Consider the following 15,771-nt stretch of genomic DNA (forward strand, 5'->3'; position numbering starts at 1 on the left):
GTATTCCTGGTAATCAACTAAAAGGCTCAACTCAAGCAGAAGTTTTAAAGTTATTGTATTTTATGAATTTTTCCAAGTCAAGGAATTGGTATTTCCATTGTCTTATGGGCCGTTTGACACTTGGTCTTAGCCAAAAGGCTGAGAAGAGATCTTTTATGGGCCTTTTGAAATAATTACTACTTGAACTTAATTAGAAAGCTATTGATTCTGTGGTCTGAAGTAGGTGAACACAATTTTCTTTGTTAAAGTTTACTTGAAGGGGAAAAGAGCTGAAGATCCAGCTCAATTTTTTCAATTTTTCTCTTGCTGAACTCTGAGAATATTGTTTAGACCTGTCCTTCTGGATCTCCAGTTAAATTGTAAGTGGTAATTAGGAAACATTACTCTCCTCTGTAGATCTGCACAAATCATCCCCACTTACCAGGTGATAAAGTAGAGTGTCATTTACCCTTTCTGGATAAATGACATTCCTGTAAGATTTCCATGTCACAGTAAATTGAGAGTACATGTACATGTTGGTGTATAGGTGTCAGTGATTACTTTTAAAATGTATTTTATATATATATATATATATATTTATTTATGTGTGTGTGTATTTTCCCTAAATATTTTTTATTAAAATACAAAAATGATATTTTAGCATCTTGCTGAAGGTCAAAGTGTTAGAAACATCTGTTACTTTAAAATAATACCTTCAGAATGATATTTGTAGATCTCTTGAACTGCAGTGATGTATTAAATAATGATGCCTCCCCACTACCCCCCAAAACCTATCATGAACACAAACAAGTCAAAGCCAGTGGGTTTGCATTTATACTCATGTTCATAAAGATAATTTTTACCTACTTCTGGTATCAAGAACAATAAAGCAAATGGTGGAAGGTGTTTTAAAAAAATGGTCAGAATATATCATCTTGTAGTTTTTAATAATTATAACAAAATAATTTTTATTCAAGCCTAATTAGACTACAAATATATTCATGCTTCCCCCCAAAGGCACACTTCTTGCTGTTTCCTTTCCTCATGATGTCTGACATGCATTGTATTTACAAACAGTAACAAATTTGTAGAAGGCAGTGTGTCTCACAATAGGAATGCTGAAAATATATTGTGATTTTTAAAACATCGATGTGTAGAAGGGAGCAATGTGGAGGTGTGTGTGTATGTGATTAGGCTTTCGCCTGTAACTTGAAAGCAATAAAAAACTGAAGTAACAGTTCACTTGCCTGGGAATAGTGTTTGCTAATTTTATTAGACTGGTGTTCATAATGAGATTTGTTGTCAGACATCAGCTTAGAGTCTAGCTTTTTTACCTCCTCTGAAACATCAAGTGGGGGCTATACTGAGGAAGGAAACTCTTTTTTTTTTTTTTTTTTTTTTTTTAGGAAGGAAACTCTTAGTACCTCTTAATTAGTCAAAGCTCTGGTGGCAAGGAAACATTCTTAAAAGAACCTCCTTCCTCATTTCCTAGAATTTCTAGTGAAAGCTAGTACAAAACTAATTCTTGAACATGGTCCATGTCTATTACCTTGGTTGCTAGCTGAACCACATATAAAGGATATGTAGTTATTGCCAAACTTAGTAGCTCGCTCTTCTTTCTCTTTTCTCCTTCCTTCCTTCCTTCCTTCCTTCCTTCCTTCCTTCCTTCCTTCCTTCCTTCCTTCCTTCCTTCCTTCCTTCCTTCCTTCCTTCCTTCCTTCTCTTTCTTTTTTTAAAAGTCCCCTTGGACACAAGGACAACCTGAACTGCAAAAACATTTATATCATTTGTACCCTCTTCCTTTGAGAGTATCATGTATTAGGGAATTCATGGACAAATCTTTTTTTCTTTTTCCTGAACAGTAAACTGGGTTAAAAAAAAACTTTTTTTCCAAAATTTGAGTTGATCTTTTTTTTTTTTTTTTATTCTACCACTTCATAATATTCCTATAACCAGCTAGGTTTCCTATCCTTTGTCAATTCCCAGCAGATGTTAAAAGTTTGAGAGGACATGGTAATAAGCATTTTTACTTTATGGTAGAATCTTTTGATTTTGATATGTTAAAATGTTAGACCTAGACTTTGAATTTTATGGCACTGGTCTGTTACTATGTGTATCAGGGACAGGTAACTATTGGTTGAAGATAATTGTTTCACTACTCAGGGCAGCATATCTCCTCTACTTCCCTACCCCCTTTCATAAAGGGATCTTTTTGTCTTCTTCCTCTGAGTTGTACCATCAGGCACTAAAAACCACTGTCAGTCACTGTTTAGGGTAGGTAGTTTGCAATTAGAAAATATAACAGTATTGCAGTATGTAAGTGTTTGAAAAAAAGATACCTCTGTGTCACTTATATGTATTTCCTTCCTCTAAAATTTCCTTGAACTTTAGTTAGAGATATAAATAGAAAACTTGCTCATAAATTTTGAAAAGATATGATGAATGTAAGCAACTAATGAAGTTAAGATATGCCCCAGGAACTACTTTCACATCCATCTAGCATTTGATGTCTCCTGGGTGCAGATTCTGTAGACAATTTAAAATTTTAGGGATACCTGGGTGGCGCAGCGGTTTAGCGCCTGCCTTTGGCCCAGGGCGCGATCCTGGAGACCCACGTCGGGCTCCCGGTGCATGGAGCCTGCTTCTCCCTCTGCCTGTATCTCTGCCTCTCTCTCTCTCTCTCTGTGTGACTATCATAAATAAATAAAAATTTAAAAAAATCTAAAAAAATCTTAAAAAAAATAAAATTTTAAGACTGTGTCTTATCTTCTGAGAACCAACAGTTTAAATAAAATTCTAAGAAATAACAGTTGGGCATAGCAATTCAAGAAGTGAGGCATAAGGTAATACAGATTGAATGTCAAATGAATGGTGCAGGCGGGGGTAAGATCACTTTAGGATAAATAACTTGGGTGAAACATTTCACAGAAGAACAAGATTTGAAATGGATTTTGAAAGCCACTTTGAGAAGGGAGAATAGCATTCTGGTGTGTGGAAGTACAAGATAAGTTTAGGGGACTATGTGTGTAGATCTGTTTAATTATAGCAGAGATGTTACTTACAGATTACCAATTTCTATCCCTGGAAACAGCAATTTTTTCTTTATTCTTGGTGTTCTGTAGTTATATGAAGATAGATCTAGGTCTGGATCATCCTTCTGTGCACGGAAGAACCATTTTAGTTTGAAGATTTATGTATCTGTTTCTGAGAAAATTTCTGCTTTTGATTGATTCCTTCATGTTTTTCCTAGTCTTCTGTTTGGACATTGGACGTTCTAAATTTCTTGGGTCTTTGACTTTTTTTTTTTTCATACTTTTTATCTCTCTGTTTTCTATATCCTAGGTCTGTCTGCTTGCTTCCTTTTTCTTTTCTTTCTTTTCTTTTCTTTTCTTTTCTTTTCTTTTCTTTTCTTTTCTTTTCTTTTCTTTTTTCTTTCTTTTTTTTCTTTTCTTTTTTCTTTTCAACCCTTGTGTGACTAGGGTGGGGGGGGGTGAGGGAGGGGCAGAATGAGAAGGAGATAGAATCTTATTAAGCAGGCTCCATACCCAGGACAGATGAGCATGATGCCATGCTCAGTCTCAAGACCCTAAGATCATGACCTGAGCCAAAGTCAAGAGTTGGATGCTTAACCAACTGAGCCACCTAGGTGTCCATTTTTTTTTTTTTCTGATCCTTTAATGAAATATTCTATTTTGGTAGTCGATTTTAACTTATGGATGTAAAATCTAGAATTTTAAAGTTCTTTTTTATCTGCTAGGCAATCTGTTTCTTCAAGGGTCAGTTTTTCATTTATCTTTTCTTTCTTCATTTATAATTTATAATTTTTTTTCATGTGTCTTTTAATTCTTGCTTGTCCATTGATAGTTGAGGATAAGAAGATTAGAAGGCTGATTGGTAGCTCTGGTATAGGTGGTCAACTGGTGGACTTGACCACTTCTCTGTGAATGGTTTGAGAGCTGGCTGTTAGGCCAGGAATATTCAGATGCCAGGAGGAATAGGGCCAACATTCACCCTAGAAGGCCTTCTTTTATCTAGATAGTATGTTTCTTTTCCTTAAAGACATGCTCTCTTTCTATTTTAGGGGAAAGGTAGAGAGAAAGGGAAGAACTTACTAGACCTTTCTTACAGAAAGAATTTCAATGAACACTTCTGCTTCTGGACATTCATGCTTTCGACTTTGCATCCTCTCTATGGTTCTGCCTCTGCTGCATGTTCCCCTCGTACTATGTGTTATGGGTAGGACTTTCTCTATTACTGTTTCTTTTCTTTTCTTTTTTTCCTTTAAGGGAAATTCTCTCTCTCTCTCTCTCTCTCTTTTTTTTTTTTAAGATTTTATTTATTTATTCATGAGAGAGAGAGAGGCAGAGACACAGGCAGAAGGAGAAGCAGGCTCCATGCAGGGAGCCTGACATGGGACTCGATCCCAGGTCTCCAGGATAAAGCCCTGGGCTGAAGGCGGCGCTAAACCGCTGAGCCACCCGGGCTGCCCTCTCTCTCTCTTTTTTTTAAGTGATGGGCAGGGTTCAAGTTTAAAGAAGATGAAGTGATTTTTGTGTTTTTTTAAGATTTGATTTTTAAGTAATCTCTGCATCCACTGCGGGGCTCCAACTCACAACTCCAAGATCAAGAGTTGCATACTCCACTGACTGAGCCAGCCAGGTGCCCCATTACTGCTTTTTTTTTTTTAACTGCTTATTATGATAAGTTGCAAATATATCCAGAACTAGACAGTGATAGATGATTCTGTACCTATTTATCAATCAACTTTAGAAGCTCCAGTAGTTAATGTGGCCAGGATTGGTTTTATCTGTTCCTCTATCTTCCTTCTTTTTAACCAAACCTCAGACATTTTTCTACCTATAAATATTTTGATATGTATTTCTAAAAGATAAGGACTCCTTTTTATTTATTTTTATTTTTTTAGATTTTATTTATTTATTCATAAGAGACACAGAGAGAAGCAGAGACATGGCAGAGGGAGAAGCAGGCTCCCCCTGGGGACCCCGATGCAGGACTTGATCTCAGGGCCCTAGGATTGTGACCTGAGCCAAAGGCAGATGCTTGATCACTGAGCCACCTAGGTGCCTCAGAGCTCCTTTTTAAAAACATAATCACAATACCATTATTACATCTAAATAATAAGTAAGATTAATAATTCTTTAATATTGGGCAGCCTGGGTGGCTCAGCGGTTTTGTGCTGCCTTCAGCCCACGGCCTGATCCTGGAGACCCGTGATCGAGTTCCACGTTGAGCTTCCTGCATGGAGCCTGCTTCTCCCTCTGCCTGCGTCTCTGCCTCTCTTGCTGTCTCTCGAATAACTAAATAAAATCTTTAAAAAAAATTCTTTAATATCATCATATAAGTAGATTACTTCATAAAAACCATTTTTTAAATGGTTTGAAGCAAGATCTAAACAAGGTCCTCTAGTACAGATGGCTGGTAAGTCTGACACTTTGGAGTCCCTTCTTTGGGGGTTGATTAGTTTTGCTTTGCACATTTTTGTCTGCTTTTAGACATTCAGAAGTTTGCTAAAATCTGTTTCTTCATTGTTTTTCTTTTTTTCATCATTCTTTTCCCATGAGTCCTTAGAGAATGAGATAACCTGAACCAGAAACACAGGTTCTTAATTATCACTGGTTAAAATTATAAAATATTTCCTACACATTAAAAAAAAAAAGTAATAGAGACTCTTGTACCTACTACCTGGATGTAGCAGGTGTTAACATTTTGTCCTTTGGCTCTTTAAATTAAAGATTAAGCTGTAACAATAAAGAGTGTAAGGCAAAGCTAAAGGAAAAATGTGTGGCCACCTTTTGATTTCTGTCAGGATTGCGTATTGTAGGTGCTCTAGGTCTCTCTGATGCCTCAGGGGTTTTGTTGTAAATGTGGCCGACTTGTGCTACAGTTGTGTTCTTTATATAAATTTGACAGGAACAGAAGTTAGATATTCTACTATTAGATCTGTGCTTTCATCATGCTGGGTAATGTGCAAGTGCCATCAGTGCACTGAATCATTGGGAATATACCAAACTGTTATCCTGGATAACAACTGTTATCCTGAAAGAAGAGCTGTTTTATCTTTACAACATATCAGAATTATATAAGAAGAAACACTAGCTTAAATGCTGGTAATTGAAATAAATAACGATGAGGACAGATGCATTTTGGGGCTTGAGCTAAACATTTTGAAGCCATATATTCTAACTTTAAAGGAATCTCTTTGTTGAGACCAAGAAGATCTCTGGGATCTCTTTTATCTTCATTACATTCGAGCACGGAAAGGCTCAGTTGTGCTATAGAACATCTAGGAAACAGTTTTAAAGTCCCCCGTTAATAACTAGTGGTGTTCTTAATTTCAGGATAGCTCTACTCAGTAGAGCTTTATTGTAAAGCATAGAATAGCAATTACAAGTTATCTAGCCATTGTTCCTGGTTAAATTATGGATACCTTATATTTTAAAGCTTATTCTTTTGGATTAACCATTTTAATTAATATTGAAGTCCTGGTTTCTAGCTCAGCATTATCATCATCATCTCTCTGACCTTGAGTGTATCACTTAGCACTTTGATGTCAATTCAGGTGTTGAATTAGAATAGTGACTTTCATTCTTTTCTTTATTTTTTTGAAAGAGAGAGGGAGTGGGAGGGGAGGGGCAGGGTGAGAAAAAATCTTAAGCAGGTTCCATGCCCAGTGCAGAGCCCGACTTGGGGCTCTATCTTATTGCCCTGAGATCATGACCTGATCAAGAGTTGGATGCTTGACTGACTGAGCCACCCAGGCACCCCATGACTTTCATTATTTTAGATGGTGAATTAAAGGAGGGAAAGAAAGAATTAAGCTGGTTTTGTGCTACTTTCTTCCCATAAAATGTTATGGACAAGCCTCATACGCTAAGTGTTTCTGAGGTGGGAGAAGGCTCTGTAGTCTTGACTGCCCTCATTCCCTAAAATAGCCCCCAGGACATCTCTGGTTAACTCCTAAGTGTGAAAACCATGAGTCTACATGAGCTTAAAAGTTTTTTTCCCCATTTCTGACGTTTTTAAATGCATTGGTAGTAATTTGGAATCTCTATACTTCTGTGGTAGAGCACTTTCACAAAATGGCAGTCATGGTAGAAATATTTGTAGCTACAAATTAGTACTCCAAAATTTAAAACACCAAATGTGTTAAATACTATGGGATCTTTTAATTTTTGGCTGGTTTAGATTTACTGCTGCAAACTTTTTCTTTCTGACTCTCTGTTCCAGGTATATATAACATAACATTTACCATCTTAACCATTTCCAAGTGTGCAGCTGAGTGGCATTAAGTATATTCACTTAATTGTGTAGCCACCATTACCATCTACCTCCAGGACTGTTTTCTGCAACTGAATGTGTATTTGTTAAACACTAACTCCCTATCCCTATTCCTGCCAGCCTTGGTTCTACTTCATCTCTGAATCTGGTCACTCTAGGCACTTCATCCAAGTAGAATTATACAATGTTTGTTCTTTTGTGTCTGGCTTACTTCACTCAACATTATGTCTTCACACTCTTCCATGTGTAGTATGTATCACAGTTTCCTTTTTAAGGCTGAATAATAACGTATTTATATATTCCATTTTGTTTATCTGTTCATATGTTGATGGATATTTGAGTATTTCTACATTTTGACTCTAGTGAATAATCCTGCTGAGTGAGATCATTTTGTAGAGCTTACATTATTTTACTTCTTAAAATTCAGAGGTATTTAATCTTTTCCTCAGTCCCACATCCTAACTTGGTTCACCTAATGGTTGTGGTATATTTCTTAAGCTAGAGATTCATGGGAGATGGGATTCTCAACAGAACATAGTGGTAATAGCTGTGGTTGAACTGATTGTCTGTGTAGGCCCCTCCCCCCCCCGAGATTCACTAGTATAATTCTCCTCAAGATGGATGTTTATAGCTGAGATACTGATGCTAGTTCTGGAACATTTAAAGAAATTAATAGTAAGTGCTGTTGAGTTGCTTGTCTACTAAAAATGAATTTAGTTGTGATGTTCTAAAGCATCTTTGTTCTTGAATCAGAGACAAGCTGACATTGGAAGGTGTCCCTGATTCTTTAACCTATAGAGCTGCAAAGCTCTGTTCTTTAGAGAAATGTCTGATTTCTTTGTTTCTCATGAGCTTTTCAACTGTTTCTGGCAGCAAGACTTTGAGTTCCGATTTAGTTCAGAATGTTATAGAGGTCCTTTGCCTTTGTATTGTAGGCATATTTCTGGAAACTTCTTTGTTAATAAGGAATTATACTATTTAAAGGAGACAGCATATCTTTTCAGTGTTCTTTTTTATTATCCCTTATGACTAAGTATGATTACATTACTGTTCTTGAGCAAATTTATTTTCCTCAGAGTTAATAATTGCCCCATTTAATGGGTCACTGTAAATCTTCTCTTAGCAGGGAATCCCTGGGTGGCTCAGCAGTTTAGCGCCTGCCTTTGGCCCAGGGCGCGATCCTGGAGTCCCGGGATCGAGTCCCACGTTAGGTTCCCGGCGTGGAGCCTGCTTCTCCCTCTGCCTGTGTCTCTGCCTCTCTCTCTCTCTCTCTCTCTCTCTCTCTCTCTATGTCTATAATAAATAAATAAATCTTAAAAAAAAAAAAAGAAAATCAGCACTCAGGTTTTTTATTTTTTTATTTATTTTTTTTTAAGAGTTGTCTATCCAACCATAATCTTACTGTAATCTGGAATGGTTGCATGTTAGGCCTGTTTCATACCTATTGGCATTGGTTTGTGAATGCCTGTATTATTCTCCTGGCTTTGATTCCCTGTCTTGGGGATGTCATGTCTGTCTTTCTTTGGTTTTTAGTTTCCCTCCATTTTGAGGAATTATCTCTTCCAATGGCTTCTTGATATAAGTATTCTTTCCTAGTAAGTATGGTTTTGGGGGCTTTGCATGTCTGAAAATGCCTTTAACCCTTTTGATACATTAATAACTTTTGGCCTTGGAATTCTGGGGTAGAAATTGTTCTTCAGAGTTTTCAAGGCTTTACTTGCTCTTATGTTTTAACCTTTCAGGGTTACTATTAAAAAGTTCTATGCCAGGGCACCTGGGTGGCTCAGTTGGTTGGGCGTCTGATTCTTGATGTCTGCTCAGGTCATGATCTGGGGTGGTGGGCTCGAGCCCTGTGTTGGGCTCTGTGTTCAACATGGATTCTGCTTGTTCCTCTATCTGTCTCTGCTCCTCTTCTCTTTTTCTCTTTCTCTCTCTCAAATAAAATCTTAAAAAAAAAAAAAAAGTTATATGCCATTGTGATTCCTGAACTTTGGAATATGACCTATTTTTCCCTTTGTGGATGACTGTAGTGTTGGTTTTTTTCCCTCTGTGTTGAAATCTCATTTTTCTGCTTTGGTTTTATTCTCCTTTTCTTTTCTCTTCATCATTTATTCTTTCCTTCCACTGAGCTCTTGGTGTGGTCTCTTTTAAACCACTGTCTTTCATTGTAGAATGTGTGATTTATTCTTCTCTTATTCTATTCATTTTCCCTTTTCCAGGAGCTCTCCTACTGGAACCCCACTATAGGCTTTGGACCTCTTAGTGTGAGCCCTTAGTTTTCTTAAACTTTTCTCTCCTTCAACTTTCTATGTATTTTCACTTTTTTGTTCTTGTCTTTTTTGATCCTTGTTTGTATCTTTCTCTCTCTCTCTCTCTCTCTCACACACACACACACTCACACACACACACACACACACACACACACACACAAAATGAGGCAACCTCCAAAAGTTGATTGGAAACTTTGTGATTTGATTGGTGGAATTCATGGTGCGGTAAAAGAGAGAGGTTCAGTTGTTTCCTTTGGAAGATCCCCAAATGTCAGATCTAGAGGTTTTTTTTCTCTTTTCTCATGGGCAATTCTCTCTCCTTTTCCTCCCCGTGTTGGGGGTGGAGTGAGGAGGGGATTAGCCTGGGTTGCTGAGAGAAGGCATGTATGAAGGCATGTATGTAGGCTGCTATAATTCTGCAGTAGATCTAAGCAAAGGAGGCTACGTATATCTCTGTCATATAGGCTTTAGTTAATCCACTTTACATTTCTTTTTTGTGCCCAGTGCCTTTCTGGTAGTTTCTCTAGAATATATATAGCCTTGTTTATCAAATGACATAGAGGACAGATTATCACCTGGTTTCGGGAATCCAGGGATCTAATTGCATTTATGTAGATTTTAATATTGCCTTTGGATTGCCCCCACCCCTCATCCTTAACTGATGCTTTTCATTCTTGAACTTTTTTCTGAGTTTCCACAGTACAAGTCACCTTACTTTTTTGGTATCCTATGTTTGCAGGCAATTTTTAGTTTTACATCTTTTTTCTGCCTTGTTACATGTTCATTTACCTTTGATCTTCCAAAAATATGTTGCAACTTCTCATCTAGTGTGGTCTTTTCTAGTCTCTTTTACATTGTGAATTTTGAGTATTTTAAAAATCCCTTTCTGTTGCTTCATTGTTGCCTGAGGCGGGAGGGGAGACTAATGACTGTTTATCTGCAAATCTCTTCATTAAGTAGGCTTTTAAAATTAAGCTTCTTGACATAGTAAGAATTATGTCAAACATTACTTCTTTTACAACTAGTCATCTAAATCTTTGTTTCTTAATTTAGGCATTAAAAAAAAGAAATGAGCATGAATTAAACTCATTTGAGGGAATGATTACAGATTCTGAATGAATCAGAAAGAAACAGAAAGTGTGATGATATTGTTCCCAAATATTTAAATGCCTAGGCAAGGCATAAACACAGAATCACTGGAAAGAGTAGCAAAAACATCCGGCAGTTAGGAAAAGATGAGCAAATGAAATACAAAATAAGTAGAAGAAAGGAAATAATAAAGATAAGAATGGAGAGCAATGAAATAGGAAATGCGTAAATTCAAAAGTCATTTCTTGGAAAGATCAATAAAAGTAATGATCCCCCAACAGGACTGATTAAAGAAAAGAGGAAGCTCAAGTTAGCACTGTCAGAAATGAAAGAAGGGATATCACTACAATAAATGAATAATAAGGAAATATTTTAAGTAGTTTTATGTCAAAAATTCAGTAACCTGAATGATGGAGACAGATTCTTTGAAGGATAGAAGTAATCAAAACTGACTCAAGAAGAAATAGAAAATCTTGAATATCTCTGTGTCTGTTTAACAATTGAATTTGTGATTAAAAACTTTCACACAAAAGAAACTTGAGGCCCCAGATGGTTTTCCTGTTAAATTTTATCAAATGTTAAAATAAGAAATAAGATTAAGCTTAAGCTTGTACAAGTTTTTTGGGAAATAGAGGAGTAGGGAACATTTTCAAACTTATTTTATGAGGCAAACATAACCCTGATATCAAAACTAGACAAGGATGTTACTACAAAAGAATACTACAGACCACTATCCCTCATGAACATACACTTAAAAATCTTTAACAAGATACTAGCAAATGGAATCCATCAATAATATAGAAAAGACAATATATTACAACAAAATGGGATTCATTTTAATTTTGCATTGAAAAATTATCAGTATTACTGCATTAACAAAATAAGGGAGAAAAATTATGTAATCATTTCAGCAGATGCAGAAAAAGCCTTTGACAACATTCAATATTCATTCATTATAGAAATTCTCTTTAAAGTAGGAAAAGGAGAATTTTTCAGCCTTTTAGAAGATATCTATGAAACACCTATAGCTAATATCATACTTAATGATGAAAGATTTAATACTTTCCATAAAATTGCTAACAAGACAAGAACATCTGCACTCACCAAAGTTATTCAACCTTAGACTGGAGGCCCTTCCCAGTGCAATAAAGTAAGAACAATAATTAAAGACATAAAGAAAGATCCCTGAGTGGCTCAGCGATTTAGCGCCTGCCATTGGCCCAGGGCGTGATCCTGAAGTCTTGGGATCAAGTCACGCATTGGGCTCCCTGCATGAGGCCTGCTTCTCCCTTTGCCTGTGTCTCTGCCTCTCTCTCTCTCTGTGTCTCTCCTGAAAAAATAAAATCTTAAAAAAAAAAAAAAGAAAGACATAAAGATGGGAAAGAGAAGCAAACACTCTCTTTTGGTTTAGATGATATGATTGTAAATGCAGAAGATCCTAATTAGAGAATATTATTAGAATAATTAAATGACTTTAGCAAGGTCACAGGATATGTGGTCATTATTCCAAAATCAATTACAAAAAATACTTGGAAAAGTGAAATTGGTAAAACATGATTGTAGTACTGTGAACAAGTATAAAGTACTTGCAGATCAATTTAACAATTGCATGACTTCTCTATAAAGGTATAAAACATTTCTGAGAGAAATTGATGTCTATATGGATCATGATGCCATGCTTGTGACTTGGATAGTACAGCATTACTAGAATATCTGTTCTTCCCAAATGGATCTACCGATTCACTGAAATCCCAAAGAAATTCCAGCAAATTTAAAAAAATATGTAATTTGATATAATGATTCTAAAATGTATATGAACATGCAGAAGACCTAGAATATCCAAAAGCAATTTTGTACAACAAAAAGTAAATTGGAAGACTTATACCTGATTTCAAGGTTTATTATAAAGCTTTAGTAATGGCTTTGTGGGGGGATGTTAGGATACATTGATACATCAGTGGAACAGAAAGAAAGTTTGATAGATACATACATAGAGTCCGTTGTTTTGACCAGGGTGTCTGTATAGTTTACTGGAGAAAAGGATAGACTTTTCATGGCAGTAGAACAACTGGAAAAAGATGTGGAACAGAATAAATCTTGATTCCTATTTCATACCACATGCAAAAATTAGTTTGAGGTGGATCATAGTCCTAAAAAGCAAAAATTCATAAAGCTTCTAAAAGAAAACATCAAGATACATTTGTGATCTGGCATAGGCAAATATTTCTTTTTTTCTTTTAATTAATTTATTTATGAGAGACACAGAAGGAGACAGAGGCACAGGCAGAGGGAGAAGCAGACTCCCCATAAGGAGCCAATGTGGGACTCGATCCTGGATCCTGGGATCACGCCCTGAGCTGAAGGCAGATGGCCCAACTGCTGAACCACCCAGGCATCCCAAATGTTTCTTTTTTTTTTTTTTTAATATTTTATTTATTTATTCGTGAGAGAGAGAGAGAGGCGGAGAGGCAGAGAGGCAGAGACACAGGCAGATGGAGAAGCAGGCTCCATGCAGGGAGCCTGATGTGGAACTCGGTCTCGGGTCTCCAGGATCACACCCTGGGCCAAAGGCAGGTGCTAAACCGCTGAGCCACCCAGGGATTCCCTCAAAAGTTTCTGTTTAAAATTTTTTTTAAAAGATTTTATTTTTTAGACAGAGTACCCATGAGCAGGGGGAGAGGCAGAGAGAAGGGGAGAAGCTGACTCCCTACTGAGCTGGGAGCTCTACTTGGCCCTAGATCCAGGACCCTGAGATCATGACCTGAGCTGAAGGCAGACACTTAACCAACTGAGCCACCCAGGTGCCCCTGGCAAATATTTATTTCACAGGACAAAGAAAGACATAACCATTAAAAATCAGTAAATTAGATTTAACCAGAATTAGAAATTTTTGTTCTTCAGAAATTTAAAAAATAAGTAGCCATGCTATAAACTGGGAGAAAAATATTCATAGTTTATATATCAACAAAAGCCTTTAACATATATAGTGAAGTACAACACAGAACAAAGAACTCAATTAAAAATACAAGTAAGTTTAAGTTAAATGCTTTAACTTAAAGCATTTCACAGAGGAGGTTTAGGAGTAAATAATAAGTACATGAAAAATATTCTTTACAACATTGGTAATTAGGGAATGCAAATTAAAACCACAAAGAGATATAACATTTACAAATGAAAAAACCTCAGATTTTCCACCTGTGTAAAGGGAAGAACTTGGTTCAGTGTGTTTCTTCCCCCATGAGTCTCCTTTGTGTCTCCCACAGATCACTTCACTCTGACACTTCTTATTCCCAGATGGGGGCGGGGGGTGGGGGTTGTCCCCAGAACAGCAAGCAAGTCTCCAGCACTTGCTGGGTGTCCTACAGTTTGCCTCAGTTTTTTTTAAATTTTTAAAAAATTTTTTTTTTATTTATGATAGTCACACACACACACACAGAGAGAGAGAGAGAGAGAGAGAGAGAGAGGCAGAGGGAGAAGCAGGCTCCATGCACCGGGAGCCTGACGTGGGATTTGATCACGGGTCTTCAGGATCGCGCCCTGGGCCAAAGGCAGGCGCTAAACCGCTGCGCCACCCAGGGATCCCTTTGCCTCAGTTCTGACACTGTGCCAGGGCAGCATCTCATCCCATTGGGACAGGCTCAGTTCCACAAGACTCCCCTGCTCCTCACTTTAGCCACCAGCCAAGCCCATGTTGTCACCTGTGCTGGCAACTTGACTGTAGATCAGACGTTCCAACAACTTGGGTTTGATAACTTGCTAAAGTGGTTCCCAGAACTCAGGGTAGCACTTAGCTTTACCAGTTTGAGGACAAGATAAAGGGTACAGATGAACAGCCTGATGAAGAGATAAATGTAGTGAGGCCTGGAAGGGTCCTAAGCCCCAGAACATCTGGGGAGTTGGGGTGTCTCACCCTCCAGTTGCTGATGTATCCACCAACGTGAAACTCTTTGAACTCCTTACCGTTAGAATTTTATGGAGACTTTGTCACGTAGGTGTGATGAATCATTAACTCCATTTCCAGCCCCTCTCCCCTCCCTGGGGCATGGGACTGAAAATTCCAAACTTCTGATTCTGGCTTGCTTGGTCTTTGTGGTGACCAGCCCAGGAGCCTTCCAGGGTTGCCTGTTTAGAACAAGAGAGCTGCTACTATTCTTAGCACTCAGGAAATTACAAGGATTTTAGGAGTTCTGTGCTGGGAGTGGGGGACAGAGACCAATATATGTATTTTCTATAATCTGACGTTATTACACGCCCCCCAGAATGGATAAAATTTGGAAGGCCACACAGTATTTTTAACAAGTATGTGGTATAACCAGATTTCTCATATATTATTGGGGAAGCAGACAATGGTAACCGCTTTGGAGAAATTGTTGATAGTTACCTACTAAATTAAACGTACATTGATTCCATAACTCCGCAATTCTACTTCTTGATATTTACCTAAGATAAAAATGTCCTCATAAAGATTTGTATATGAATGTTCATGAAAACTTAATTCATAAGAGCCCGCAAACTAGAAACAACCCAGGTTTCCAATGATGGAAGAATGGATGAACAACTTGTGGCATATTACTCAGTGAAATACTTTTCAACAATAAAAAGTAACAAAATATTGATGCCTGCAATCACATTGGCGAATCTCCAGAAATGGTGAGCAGAAGTCAGGCATAAGAGAAAACTTTATATGAAATACTAGACAAAACTAGCTTCTGGTGATCAAAATCAGAACAGTGTCTCGAGGGGACAGACAAGAATGGCTCAAGAGAACTTTCCAGGGTGATGGGATGTTCTACATCTTGTTAGGGTTTGAGGTGCAAGGGTGTGTATAGTTGGTGACTCAGCCAACTGTATACTTATGATTTGTGTATCTCACTATTTGAAAATGACACTTCATTTTTTTTAAAAGATTTTATTTATTCGTAGAGACAGAGAGAGAGGCAGAGACACAAGCAGAGGGTGAAGCAGGCTCCATACAGGAAGCCTGACGTGGGACTCCATCCCGGGTCTCCAGGATCATACCCCAGGCTGCAGGCGGTGCTAAACTGCTGCGCCACTAGAGCTGCCCGAAAATGACACTTCAATTAAAAAAAGCCAGAGGGGTGCCTGTCTGACTCTAAGTATCTTACTCTTGATT

The 15,771-nt window shown here is 37.5% G+C and overlaps 1 protein-coding gene across 3 annotated transcripts in view; it reads left to right on the forward strand.

Moving 5' to 3' along the window:
- The window catches only part of MAP2K4 (mitogen-activated protein kinase kinase 4), a 135,569-nt gene that overhangs the window by 35,877 nt on the left and 83,921 nt on the right, over nucleotides 1-15,771 (forward strand). The gene's annotated exons all lie outside the window — the stretch shown is intronic.

This window comes from Canis lupus, chromosome 5, assembly GCF_011100685.1.
Source record: "Canis lupus familiaris isolate Mischka breed German Shepherd chromosome 5, alternate assembly UU_Cfam_GSD_1.0, whole genome shotgun sequence".
Lineage (NCBI taxonomy): Eukaryota > Metazoa > Chordata > Mammalia > Carnivora > Canidae > Canis > Canis lupus.